This window comes from Schistocerca cancellata, chromosome 6 (genome assembly GCF_023864275.1).
Source record: "Schistocerca cancellata isolate TAMUIC-IGC-003103 chromosome 6, iqSchCanc2.1, whole genome shotgun sequence".
Lineage (NCBI taxonomy): Eukaryota > Metazoa > Arthropoda > Insecta > Orthoptera > Acrididae > Schistocerca > Schistocerca cancellata.
This window is the reverse complement of record NC_064631.1, coordinates 62,976,142-62,990,172: the sequence shown is the minus strand read 5'-3', so window position 1 is coordinate 62,990,172 and position 14,031 is coordinate 62,976,142. Positions and strand designations below refer to the sequence as shown.

Below are 14,031 nucleotides of genomic sequence, written 5' to 3'. Positions count from 1 at the left end.
CAAAATGAAGTTAGCTTTTACACCTTGTGTACGCGATACTATCGCCATATGTATACAGGGTGACTCATTACCTACTGCTACCAAGAATAACTCCGAAAGTATGAAAGTAGCTGAAAAGTTTGTGGGACAAATGTTGCATGACGTCGGTTTTTTGTTGCTAGGTAGGATCGCGTCAGAGATATGAGGACGACTTTGTTTTTTTTAAGTGGGATGTTACAGCTTGGTAGTTATTTTAATTTACAGAAGGCGTTCGAAATGATGACCATTGGTATCAATGCAGTGCTGCAATCTTCTTATCATGGACTGAGTGGTATTCCTTATCACTTCGGCACTTATCGAAGCACATGCTCTGACAATTCTCTCTCGTATATCGTGCAAATAGTAAATATTCGCCCAATACGCCACATCCATCTAAAGTGCCATTGACATGTAAACAGTATTCAACGGTTTCGCAACACAACACTAATAGAAACGGTAAGAGTAGTATCGTCGAATCAAGCGAATGTGAATGATGTATTCATTCGAAGAACAAGTCGATATCCTTCTCATTAACGGAGAGTGCCAACTAAATTCAGTGACAGCTAGAGACATACGCTGAAAGATATCCTCAACGTACTCATCCTACACGTCGTACATTTAAATATGTGTATGATAAATTGAGAACAAGTGGTCCTTTAACGCATCGGAAACATATCCGGCAAAGGAAAGTTACTAACGAGGAAACGTCAAATCGCAAGGGAATCTGGCATGACCCAGAGTAGTGTTGCTCGTGTTCTGCATCGCCATAAATACCATCCTTAGTATATCAGTCTCCACCAAGAATTAACTGGCACCGATCGTATGCGTCGCATTGAATTCTGCCGATGGTTCAACTTCAGATTCAGACGGATGGTTCATTTATTTATTTCATTCTATTTACTGACGAAGTTACATTCACGAACCATGGAAATGTTGATTTGCATAACATGCATTATTGGGAAACTGAAAATCCATGTTGGCTGCGGCAAGTTGCACACTAAAAACCGTCATTGGTGAATGTATGGTGTGGGGCTCTGGAGGACAGAATTATAGGCCCCTATTTCACCGAAGGAAATATTAATGGTAGGAAGTACACCACATTCCTGCAAGAAACATTAGGTCTGTTATTGGAAGAAATACCTTTAGGAACAAGGAACAGAACGTGGTATCAACACGGTGGGTGTCCGGCGCATTTTTCGCTGTTGAGTTGCAGAGACAATTCCCAGATCGTTGGATTGGTCGCGGAGGAGATGTGTCGTGGCCGGCTCATTCGCCAGACTTGGCGCATCTGGATTTTTTCTTGTGGGGATTCGTAAAATACATTGTTTATAAAGACGTTGCAACTGCATCTAAAGACATACGGGAGAGAATGGTTAGAACATGTGCTTCGATAAGTGCCGAAGTGATAAGGAATAGCACTCAATCTATTATAAGAAGATTGCAGCACTGCATTTATGCCAGTGGTCATTGTAAATGGACGTTCATGCCACCTTTGTGATCTTCGTTGACCTTCAAAGAACTTACACACTGGATTCGTCTCAATAGCCGCTATCAGAAAATAAGTACTAAACTATAGAATCCCATTAAACAAAAAACCGAAGTTGACCTTCATATCTCTGACGCGACCTCATATCTCTGACACGACCCCACATAGCAACAAAAAACCGACGTCGTATTACGGCCCCCGCTGTCCCATGCAACACTTGCTCCAAACTTTCCAGCTACTACACTCCTGGAAATTGAAATAAGAACACCGTGAATTCATTGTCCCAGGAAGGGGAAACTTTATTGACACATTCCTGGGGTCAGATACATCACATGATCACACTGACAGAACCACAGGCACATAGACACAGGCAACAGAGCATGCACAATGTCGGCACTAGTACAGTGTATATCCACCTTTCGCAGCAATGCAGGCTGCTATTCTCCCATGGAGACGATCGTAGAGATGCAGGATGTAGTCCTGTGGAACGGCTTGCCATGCCATTTCCACCTGGCGCCTCAGTTGGACCAGCGTTCGTGCTGGACCTGCAGACCGCGTGAGACGACGCTTCATCCAGTCCCAAACATGCTCAATGGGGGAGAGATCCGGAGATCTTGCTGGCCAGGGTAGTTGACTTACACCTTCTAGAGCACGTTGGGTGGCACGGGATACATGCGGACGTGCATTGTCCTGTTGGAACAGCAAGTTCCCTTGCCGGTCTAGGAATGGTAGAACGATGGGTTCGATGACGGTTTGGATGTACCGTGCACTATTCAGTGTCCCCTCGACGATCACCAGTGGTGTACGGCCAGTGTAGGAGATCGCTCCCCACTCCATGATGCCGGGTGTTGGCCCTGTGTGCCTCGGTCGTATGCAGTCCTGATTGTGGCGCTCACCTGCACGGCGCCAAACACGCATACGACCATCATTGGCACCAAGGCAGAAGCGACTCTCATCGCTGAAGACGACACGTCTCCATTCGTCCCTCCATTCACGCCTGTCGCGACACCACTGGAGGCGGGCTGCACGATGTTGGGGCGTGAGCGGAAGACGGCCTAACGGTGTGCGGGACCGTAGCCCAGCTTCATGGAGACGGTTGCGAATGGTCCTCGCCGATACCCCAGGAGCAACAGTGTCCCTAATTTGCTGGGAAGTGGCGGTGCGGTCCCCTACGGCACTGCGTAGGATCCTACGGTCTTGGCGTACATCCGTGCGTCGCTGCGGTCCGGTCCCAGGTCGACGGGCACGTGCACCTTCCGCCGACCACTGGCGACAACATCGATGCACTGTGGAGACCTCACGCCCCACGTGTTGAGCAATTCGGCGGTACGTCCACCCGGCCTCCCGCATGCCCACTATACGCCCTCGCTCAAAGTCCGTCAACTGCACATACGGTTCACGTCCACGCTGTCGCGGCATGCTACCAGTGTTAAAGACTGCGATGGAGCTCCGTATGCCACGGCAAACTGGCTGACACTGACGGCGGCGGTGCACAAATGCTGCGCAGCTAGCGCCATTCGACGGCCAACACCGCGGTTCCTGGTGTGTCCGCTGTGCCGTGCGTGTGATCATTGCTTGTACAGCCCTCTCGCAGTGTCCGGAGCAAGTATGGTGGGTCTGACACACCGGTGTCAATGTGTTCTTTTTTCCATTTCCAGGAGTGTATTATACTTCCGGACTTATTCTAGTTGGCAACAGTCAGTGACTCACCCTGTATACTCATATCGCCATCCGATGACTTTTATCACCTCAGCGTAAGTTACCTTAAGTTTCTTAGTTGTCACCGCGTTCACAGGAAATTAAGCTCATTCCTTGGCGTGGCTGCGGTTCAGGCGCTGATCTGCGGCCAAGACGGATATGAAGCGTTACAGAACCGTTGCGAAATAACGCCTTCAATATTTTTCTGTCACTCCCTCGTTGAGATGCTACCGAGCTGGAGAAAAGATCCGGTTTAACACGATGCAGCAGAGATGACGTCGCTCACTCCCAAGACATTAGCTTGGCTACAGTTTACGTGCCAGTCATCCACCCCCAAATCCCAGAACGACGGCCCTGTATCCTCGATGCACAATGGAATCATGAAAGTAGTTTACTATTTATCTGCGGAAAAAAGAAACAGATGACGGCTTATTGATTCTCTCTCCAGCTTTACATGAGAGATTTGTTGTAGTGCAGTCTGAAGCAAACAGACAACCCATATAATTACTTTCTGCTGTTACAACTGCACAGAAACCCAAACTCATCATTCGCAAGACAAAAATACCATTTTCTGTGCTGGGAGGAAGAGAAAAAAGTGTGAGGTTTCAAGGTGCACTCCAGGGTTAGGAACTTAAAGTCCATACGTTCAACACAACGCCTCACGCAGTCGCAGAGCTATGAATTGTGCATTGGCAAGTAGCACAGTAATGTGACAAAATGGGCAGGTGAGGGTTACCTTGCTGCGGTTCTATGGTGCTAAATTTTGATCCTACCGGACAATTCGAGCATGATTTCGGGAATTCATCTAACATGTTTGACCCTGCGCTACACTTTAACTAATCAACCCAAAAAATGAAGCTTTCAAAACATATTTTGTTCAAATGCAGTTAGGACAGTTACTACTGAAAAATGCTATGGAGTTTTAAAAGCAAAATATCCCACATTATGGGAATATGAATAAATTATTTTTGCAAATATTGTGATACAAACCAACTACAATATCTGCTGCCTATGATGCGTGCCCCAGCACAGCGATGCGAAAATATTTTTAATGAATGTGACTCTGTGTTATGGTTTTTAGTGTACGAAATCCTAATGCGATAAATAACAGGCCGATCGCCTAACATTGTTTTAGTAATCACTCCGCCTTCAGGCCACGAGTGGCCTTCCGGTATCATCCAACCGCCGTGTCATCCTCAGTGGAGGATGTGGATAGAAGGGGCGTGGGGTCAGCACACCGCTCTGCCAGTCGTTATGATGGTATTCTTGACCGAAGCCGCTACTATTCGGTCGAGTAGCTCCTCAATTGGCATCACGACGCTGAGTGAACCCGAAAAATGGCAACAGCGCATGGCGACTTGGGTGGTCACCCATCCAAGTGCCGACCACGCCCGACAGCGCTTAACTTCGGTGATCTCACGGGAACCGGTGTATCCACTGCGGCAAGGCTTTTTTAATCAGAGCTTAATATTTAACCACCTGCATATCTAGTGTGATTCATCTTCACCAATGGAACATTAACGGTGTTCAGTTGTATTTCATTAATGTACGCCGGCCGGTGTGGCGGAGCGGTTCTAGGCGCTTCAGTCTGGAATCGCGCGACCGCTACGGTCGCAGGTTCGAATCCTGCCTCGGGCACGGATGTGTGTGATGTCCTTAGGTTAGTTAGGTTTAAGTAGTACTAAATTCTAGGTCACTGATGACCTCAGATGTTAAGTCCTATAGGGCTCAGAGCCATTTCAGCTATTAAGATACCTTGTGGTACTAGATAGTCAATACAGCGATTTTATTGGTGGTATATAATTCACGTTATCGATTTCGAAATTATACATCTTCAAGAATTCTTCTGGCAGTCCAACTAAATAGACACACTGAACAATTTTAGCGCTATCTTGAATTATGTGAGCTATTATGATTGTTTCCAGACACTGTGATCGTCTTAGGTTACTGTACCTAGTTCACAGAATTAGATCCGAGGTTTTATGCTAATCTATCTCCTTTAGTAACTCTCCTAACTCAGACTTTAGTTTGCATTTCTCATAGTGAGGTACGTCTTTGTAAAGTTCTTGTCAACATAATTGTATTTTGCTGCTTTATTCTATATGTGTCTTTTGTAATAAACCATTGTGTTACTTAAATATTGAATTCATTATCACAAACATTTCCTTTAAGTAATAAATATTATACCAATTCTCGAACCTCAGATTCACTAGTAGGGCCAAAGTTAGTAATTCTGTAATGTACATTAAATTCAGAACTGGATCTCAATGGTGTGCCTGATTCTTGATTAATTTCAGATTCAGTTAGATTTCACGTTCTCACACACACGGGATTTTGCATCCTCTGACGGCGCTTGGGTTCTGTGACGTGGGCTGTCAGTGTGTAACAGCACTGCAAACATGTGTCTGCACACACCCAAAATCTGTATTACGTATTTTTTTTCGAGGAGATAGTTAACACTTTATGTCTGCCCTCGTGTGCATCGCCATTAGGAGGTCCCTGGAGCTGGTCCTGTGCGTGTTACGCTGAAGGACACAGGACACAGTACGGCAGTTGACTCGCTCCTGACGACGGCTGAAGCAGAGTCCTCTCTGACAACAGACCAGTGTCTGGTCTCGCCACTAAATGCAACTTTGCGTTATTAGTTCCCCTAATTACGTCTCTCCTATACTGTTTTCAGGCAACTTGGGAAGCTTCCTACTCGATTGGTTCGAGTAAAGCTGGGATTCACAGAATGGGTAGTTTCTACATCTACATCCATACTCCGCAAGCCACCTGACGGTGTGTGGCGGAAGGTACCTTGAGTACTTCTATAGGTTCTCCCTTCAATTCCAGTCTCGTATTTTTCGTGGAAAGGAAGACTGTCGGTATGCCTCCGTGTGGGCTCTAACCTCTCTGATTTTATCCTCATGGTCTCTTCGCGAGATATACGTAGGAGGGAGCAATATACTGCTTGACTCCTCGGTGAAGGTATGTTCTCGAAACTTCAACAAAAGCCCGTACTAAGCTACTGAGCGTCTCTCTTGCAGAGTCTTCCACTGGAGTTTATCGCCGGCCGTGGTGGTCTAGCGGTTCTAGGCGCTCAGTCCGGAACAGCGCGACTCCTACGGTCGCAGGTTCGAATCCTGCCTCGGGCATGGATGTGCGTGATGTTCTTAGGTTAGTTAGGTTTAAGTAGTTCTAAGTTCTAGGGGACTGATGAGCACAGATGTTAAGTCCCATAGTGCTCAGAGCCATTTGAACCATTTTTTTGGAGTTTATCTATCATCTCCGTAACGCTTTCGCGATTACTAAATGATCCTGTAACGAAGCGCGCTGCTCTCCGTTGGCTTTTCTCTATCTCTTGTATCAACCCTATTCTATCTGATACGGATCCCACACCGGTGAGCAGTATTCAAGCAGTGGGCGAACAAGTGTACTGTAACCTACTTCCTTTGTTTTCGGATTGCATTTCCTTAGGATTCTTCCAATGAATCTCAGTCTGGCACCTGCTTTACCGACGATTAATTTCATATGGTCATTCCATTTTAAATCAGTTCTCCCAGATAATTTATGGTATTAACTGCTTCCAGTTGCTGACCTGCTGTATCGTAGCTAAATGATGAAGGATATTTGTTTCTATGTATTCGCAGCACATTACACTTGTCTACATTGAGATTCAATTACCATTCTCTGCACCATGCGTCAGTTCGCTGCAGACCCACTTGCATTTCAGTACAATTTTCCATTGTTACAACCTCTCGATATACTACATCATCATCCGCAAAAAGCCTCAGTGAACTTCCGATGTTATCCACAAGGTCATTTATATATATTGTGAATAGCAACGGTCCTACGACAGTCCCCTGCGGCTCACCTGAAATCACTCTTTCTTCGGAAGACTTCTCTCCATTGAGAATGACATGCTGCGTTCTGTTATCTAGGAACTCTTCAATCCAATCACACAACTGATCTGTTAGTCCATATGCTGTTACTTTGTTCATTAAACGACTGTGGGGAACTGTATCAAACGCCTTGTGGAAGTCAAGAAACACGGCATCTACCTGGGAACCCATGCCTATGGCCCTCTGAGACTCGTGGACGAATAGCGCGAGCTGGGTTTCACACGATCGTCTTTTTCGAATACACATTAGGGATTAACCTAGTTGTTTAAGATCTATAGAGACACACAAGTGAAAATTAATTCCTTAAAAAGTTAAAAGAACTGGCCAGGTGCTAGTAGGACTCGCGCTATGGGGGTTCGGAACAAACTTAATTGTGTGTACGGTCAGTTCGTCTGTCCCAGGAACCGAGAATCTCGAGGATTTTTGCCTGTTACCATAATTGATACTGGCAAGATATCGGTTCCGGGGATTCCAAGACTTTCGAAAATGTCTGACTCTTAATTTGAAGTCGAATAACAAATGGAAAATTAAGAACTTCCTGATTTTCATCTTCACTTGTTCTGTGAAACCTCGCTTCTTGGCAAATTTAATGATTCTATACCAACGGAAAGTGCCCTACAGACTTTAACGAGTGAGTTTGCGAGTGTCAAAATATGTGACGTAACTGGCCATTTCTTTTGTTTTCGTTGGCTAAGAAGCTTAACGTTTTTACAACACGAAGGGAACTGAGACCTTAGCGTGTGTCATCATCATCATCATCATCATCATTTAAGACTGATTATGCCTTTCAGCGTTCAGCCTGGAGCATAGCACCCCTTATACAGTTCCTCCATGATCCCCTATTCAGTGCTAACATTGGTGCCTCTTCTGATGTTAAACCTATTACTTCAAAATCATTCTTAACCGAATCCAGGTACCTTCTCCTCGGTCTGCCCCGACTCCTCCTACCCTCTACTGCTGAATCCATGAGTCTCTTGGGTAACCTTGCTTCTCCCATGCGTGTAACATGACCCCACCATCTAAGCCTGTTCGCCCTGACTGCTAAATCTATACAGTTCATTCCCAGTTTTTCTTTGATTTCCTCATTGTGTACACCCTCCTGCCATTGTTCCCATCTACTAGTACCTGCAATCATCCTAGCTACTTTCATATCCGTAACCTCAACCTTGTTGATAAGGTAACCTGAATCCACCCAGCTTTCGCTCCCATACAACAAAGTTGGTCGAAAGATTGAACGGTGCACAGATAACTTAGTCTTGGTACTGACTTCCTTCTTGCAGAAGAGAGTAGATCGTAGCTGAGCGCTCACTGCATTAGCTTTGCTACACCTCGCTTCCAGTTCTTTCACTATGTTGCCATCCTGTGAGAATATGCATCCTAAGTACTTGAAACCGTTCTAACTTTGTTCCTCCTATTTGGCACTCAATCCGTTTATATTTCTTTCCCACTGACATTACTTTTGTTTTGGAGATGCTAATCTTCATACCATAGTCCTTAAATTTCTGATCTAGCTCTGAAATATTACTTTGCAAACTTTCAATCGAATCTGCCATCACAACTAAGTCATCCGCATATGCAAGACTGCTTATTTTGTGTTCACATATCTTAATCTCACCCAGCCAGTCTATTGTTTTCAACATATGATCCATAAATAATATGAACAACAGTGGAGACAGGTTGCAGCCTAGTCTTACCCCTGAAACTACTCTGAACCATGAACTCAATTTACCGTCAACTCTAACTGCTGCCTGACTATCCATGTAAAGACCTTTAATTGCTTGCAAAAGTTTGCCTCCTATTCCATTATCTTGTAGAACAGACAATAACTTCCTCCTAGGAACCCGGTCATATGCCTTTTCTAGATCTATAAAGCATAATACAATTCGCTGTTCCACTCATAACACTTCTCCATTATTTGCCGTAAGCTAAAGATCTGGTCCTGACAACCTCTAAGAGGCCTAAACCCACACTGATTTTCATCCAATTGGTCCTCAACTAATACTCGCACTTTCCTTTCAACAATACCTGCGAAGATTTTACCCACAACGCTGATTAAAGAGATACCTCTGTAGTTGTTACAATCTTTTCTGTTTCCGTGTTTAAAGATTGGTGTGATTACTGCTTTTGTCCAGTCTGATGGAACCTGTCCCGACTCCCAGGCCATTTCAATTATCCTGTGTAGCCATTTAAGACCTGACATTCCACTGTATTTGATGAGTTCCGACTTAATTTCATCCACCCCAGCCGCTTTATTGCACTGCAATCTATTGACCATTTTTTCCACTTCCTCAAATGTGATCCTATTTCCATCATCATTCCTATCCCATTCTACCTCGAAATCTGAAACATTACTGATCGCATTTTCACCTACATTGAGCAACTCTTCAAAATATTCCCTCAATCTGCCCAAGGCATCCACAGGATTCACCAGCAGTTTTCCTGACCTGTCCAAAATACTTGTCATTTCCTTCTTACCTCCCTTTCGAAGACTGCTAATTACACTCCAGAATGGTTTTCCAGCAGCTTGACCCATAGTCTCCAACCTGTTTCCAAAGTCTTCCCACGATTTCTTCTTCGATGCTGCAATTATCTGTTTGGCTTTGTTTCTTTCTTCAACATAACTTTCTCTGTCTACCTGGGTTCTGGTATGTAGCCATTTGTGATACGCCTTCTTTTTCCTTTTACGGGCTGCCTTGACTGTATCATTCCACCAAGCTGTTTGCTTCATCCTACTTTTACACACTACTGTTCCAAGACATTCTTTAGCCACTTCTAGTACTGTGTCCCTGTACCTTGTCCATTCCTTTTCCAATGACTGTAATTGACTACATTCAACTAACTGGTACCTTTCTGAGATCGCTGTTATGTACTTGTGCCTGATTTCCTTATCCTGAAGTTTCTCCACTCTTATCCTCCTACATATGGACCTGACCTCCTGCACTTTCGGCCTCACAATCCCAATTTCACTGCAGATTAAATAATAATCAGTGTCATCAAAGAATCCCCTGAATACACGCGTGTCCCTCACAGCCTTCCTGAATTCCTGATCTGTTATTATATAGTCAATGACAGATCTGGTTCCCCTGCCTTCCCAAGTATACCGGTGAATGTTCTTATGTTTAAAAAAGGAGTTTGTGATTACTAAGCCCATACTGGCACAGAAATCCAAGAGTTGTTTCCCGTTTCTGTTGGCCTCCATATCCTCTCCAAATTTACCCATAACCTTTTCATACACTTCTGTTCGATTTCCAATCCTGGCGTCAAAATCACCCATGAGCAGAACACTGTCCTTGTCCTTTACTCTAACAACTACATCACTGAGTGCCTCATAAAAACTATCCATCTTATCTTGATCTGTCCCTTCACAATGCGAATATACTGACACAATCCTAATTTTCTTGCTAGACACTGTCAAATCTATCCACATCAGTCGTTCGTTTACATACCTTATTGCAACTACGCTGGGTTCCATTTCTTTCCTGATGTAAAGCCCTACACCCCATTGTGCTATTCCTGCTTTGACGCCTGACAGGTAGACCTTGTATTCTCCCACTTCCTCTTCTTTCTCACCCCTTACCCGAATGTCACTAACAGCTAAAACGTCCAGCCCCATCTTACTTGCAGCCTCTGCCAGCTCTACCTTCTTCCCAGAGTAGCCCCCATTGATATTAATAGCTCCCCATCTCATTACCATTTGTTTGCCAAGTCGTATCTTAGGAGTCTAGCGTGTGTCACTTATTTTAATTTGATATGTCTACCTGTCCGTGACAAAAAAGCTGTCTTAACGGACTGATAGACGATCAGGTAAAAAATGACAACGAAAGTTTTTTTAGCAATACAATTACAAATTAACGGTTTTGATGTTTTGTTTCCTGTAGTTGTATGTGAAACCTTTCTTATTGCCAGATTACCCTATAGGTTTTGATGAGTAAGTCTGTGATTATCAGAACGTGTGACATAAATGGTCGTATCTCTTAATCACATTCACTTAAAAGCTTCAATTTTTTACGCCGCCAATGACCCGTAGACCTTAATAAGTGACATAAGGTTCGGATTGATAGGCCTACTCGTTCCTAAGAAAAAGGTCGTTAATAATCGGAGAAACAGACAGACAAAAGGGCAGATGAACAACAAACTAGTCCCATAAGAGTCCCGGTTTTACGGATGTACGAAGTCCTGAAACGTACACTGAAGAGCCAAAGAAACTGGTACAAGAGCCTAATTTCGTGTACGGCCCCCATCAGCACGCAGAAGTGCTGCAACACGACGTGGCACGGACTCGACTAATGTCTGAAGTGGTGCTGGAGGGAACTGACACAATGAATCCTCTAGGGCTGTCCATAAATCCGTAACAGGTGAGGGGGTGGAGATCTCTCCTGAACAGCACCTAGCAAGGCATACCATATATTCTCAAAAATAGTCATGTTCGTGGCCAGCTGAAGTGTTTACACTGAGAAGAGTGTTCCTGGAGCCACTCTGCAGCAATTGTGGACGTATGCGGCATTGCCCAAGTCCGTCAAAATGCACAATGGATATGAATGGAAGCAGGTGATCAGACAGGATGCTTACGTACGTGTCACCTGTCAGAGTAGTATCTAGACACATCAGGGATCCCATTTCACTCCAACTGCACACGCCCCACACCATTACAGAGCCTCCACCACCTTGAACAGTCCCCTCCCGACATGCAGGGTCCATGGATTCAGGAGGTTGCCTCCATACCCGCACACGTCCATCCGTTCGATACAATTTGAAACGAGTCTCGTACGACCAGGACAAATGTCTCCAATCATTAATAATCCAATGTCGCTGTTGATGGGCCCAGGCGAGGCGTAAAGCTTTGCGTCGTGCAGTGATCAATGGTACACAAGTGGGCCTTAGGCTCCGAATGCTCATATCGATGATAAAACTTTCCTGGCAGATTAGAACTGTGTGCCCGACCGAGACTCGAACTCGGGACCTTTGCCTTTCGCGGGCAAGTGCTCTACCAATTGGGCTACCGAAGCACGACTCACGCCCGGTACTCACAGCTTTACTTCTGCCAGTATCTCGTCTCCTACCTTCCAAACTTTACAGAAGCTCTCCTGCGAACCTTGCAGAACTAGCACTCCTGAAAGAAAGGATACAGCGGAGACATGGTTTAGCCACAGCCTGGGGGATGTTTCCAGAATGAGATTTTCACTCTGCAGCGGAGTGTGCGCTGATATGAGACTTTCCTGGCAGATTAAAACTGTGTGCCCGACCGAGACTCGAACTCGGGACCTTTGCCTTTCGCGGGCAAGTGCTCTTCTGTAAAGCTTCTGTAAAGTTTGGAAGGTACGAGACGAGATACTGGCAGAAGTAAAGCTGTGAGTACCGGGCGTGAGTCGTGCTTCGGTAGCTCAGTTGGTAGAGCACTTGCCCGCGAAAGGCAAAGGTCCCGAGTTCGAGTCTCGGCCGGGAACACAGTTTTAATCTGCCAGGAAAGTTTCATATCAGCGCACACTCCGGTGCAGAGTGAAAATCTCATTCATATCGATGATGTTTCATTGAATGCCTCACACGTGGACACTTGCTGATGGCCCAGCGTCGAAATCTGCAGCAATTTGCGGAAGGTTTGGATTTCTGTCACGCTGAACGATTCTCTTCAGTCGTCGTGACTCCCGTTCCTGCAGGATCTTTATCGGCCGCAGTGATGTCGAAGATCTGATGTTTTACCGGTTTCCTGAAATTCATGGTACACCCGTGAAGTGGTCATACGGGAAAATCCCCAATTCATCGCTACTTCGCCGATGATGCGTCCCATCGCTCGTACGCAGGCTATAACACCACGTTCAGATTCACTTGAATCTTGACAAACTGTCATTGAAGCAGCAGTAACCGATCTAACGACTGCGCCAGCTACTTGTTGCCTTTATAGGCGTTGCCGACCGAAGCGCCGTATTCTGCCTGTTTATGTATCACTGTATTTGAATACGCATGCTTACACCAGTTTCTTTGGCGTTCAGTGTATAGTGTACAGGGTGTCCCGGGAGGAACGCTCAATATCCAGTGATGCGACAGCAACGCTCGTTTGAAGCAAAAAACTTCGTATGGACATCTCCCCATCCTGAGTGGTTTGCCAAACAGAGTATATTTAATGTATATATCTTTTTGGGCTAGTACCGCGCAAGTAAATGTCTTACCGAACGAAACTGATGATTTATTATAGCTCAACCTACCTCGTCCCTTTCAGTCTCTCTGCTGGGGATGTCTTTCTGCCATTAAACGGGCTCCTTGAGCGCGCTCTTGTCCATAGTGTGTTGTGACTCAAGCAGTGCGGCCGACTGAAAGTGTATCTGAGAGAAGCGCGATTAACTATGTTTGTACCCGCGCTGCCTAAAATGCAACGCGTCTGCACTTATGAAGAATGTGCAGGTATGGTGCAGGTTTACAACTTCTACGATGGCAGTCCTCCCGCTGGTGTCGAAGAATACCATCGGCGCTTTCCGACGCATCGAATTCCCGATCACGGAGTGCTTAGTCGAGTTTTCGGCACGTTGCGTGAAACGGGTATTCTTGCAAGTTCTCATTTTTCTTCTGAACCTTTAGTTCAGGCTGTGCAGAACAGCAAAACATTGTTGAAAAGATCCCGCGTAGTCCTGTTACGAGCACATGGCGACTTTCTGCACGTACCAGTGTCCCACGAATACGTGTACGGTGAAGGCTACATGCAGTAAACTTACACCCATTTCACGTACACCGCGTCCCCAGTCTTCACATTGCCAACAATGCCACAAAACATTATTTTATCACCGGTAAATGCATCGTCACCTGCGTCCATTAATACACTACTGGCCATTAAATTTGCTACACCACGAAGATGACGTGATACAGACGCGAAATTTAACCGACAGGAAGAAGATGCTTTGATATGCAAATGATTAGCTTTTCACAGCATTCACACAAGGTTGGCGCCGGTGGCGA

The 14,031-nt window shown here is 45.4% G+C and overlaps 1 protein-coding gene and 1 non-coding gene across 2 annotated transcripts in view; one reads left to right on the top strand and one right to left on the bottom strand.

The window, feature by feature from the left end:
• Positions 1 to 14,031, bottom strand: part of LOC126088142 (UDP-glycosyltransferase UGT5-like) — a 216,973-nt gene that overhangs the window by 154,736 nt on the left and 48,206 nt on the right. The window lies entirely within an intron of this gene.
• On the top strand, positions 12,457 to 12,531 carry Trnas-cga (transfer RNA serine (anticodon CGA)). The gene has a single exon. It is a non-coding gene; the product is annotated as a tRNA-Ser (tRNA).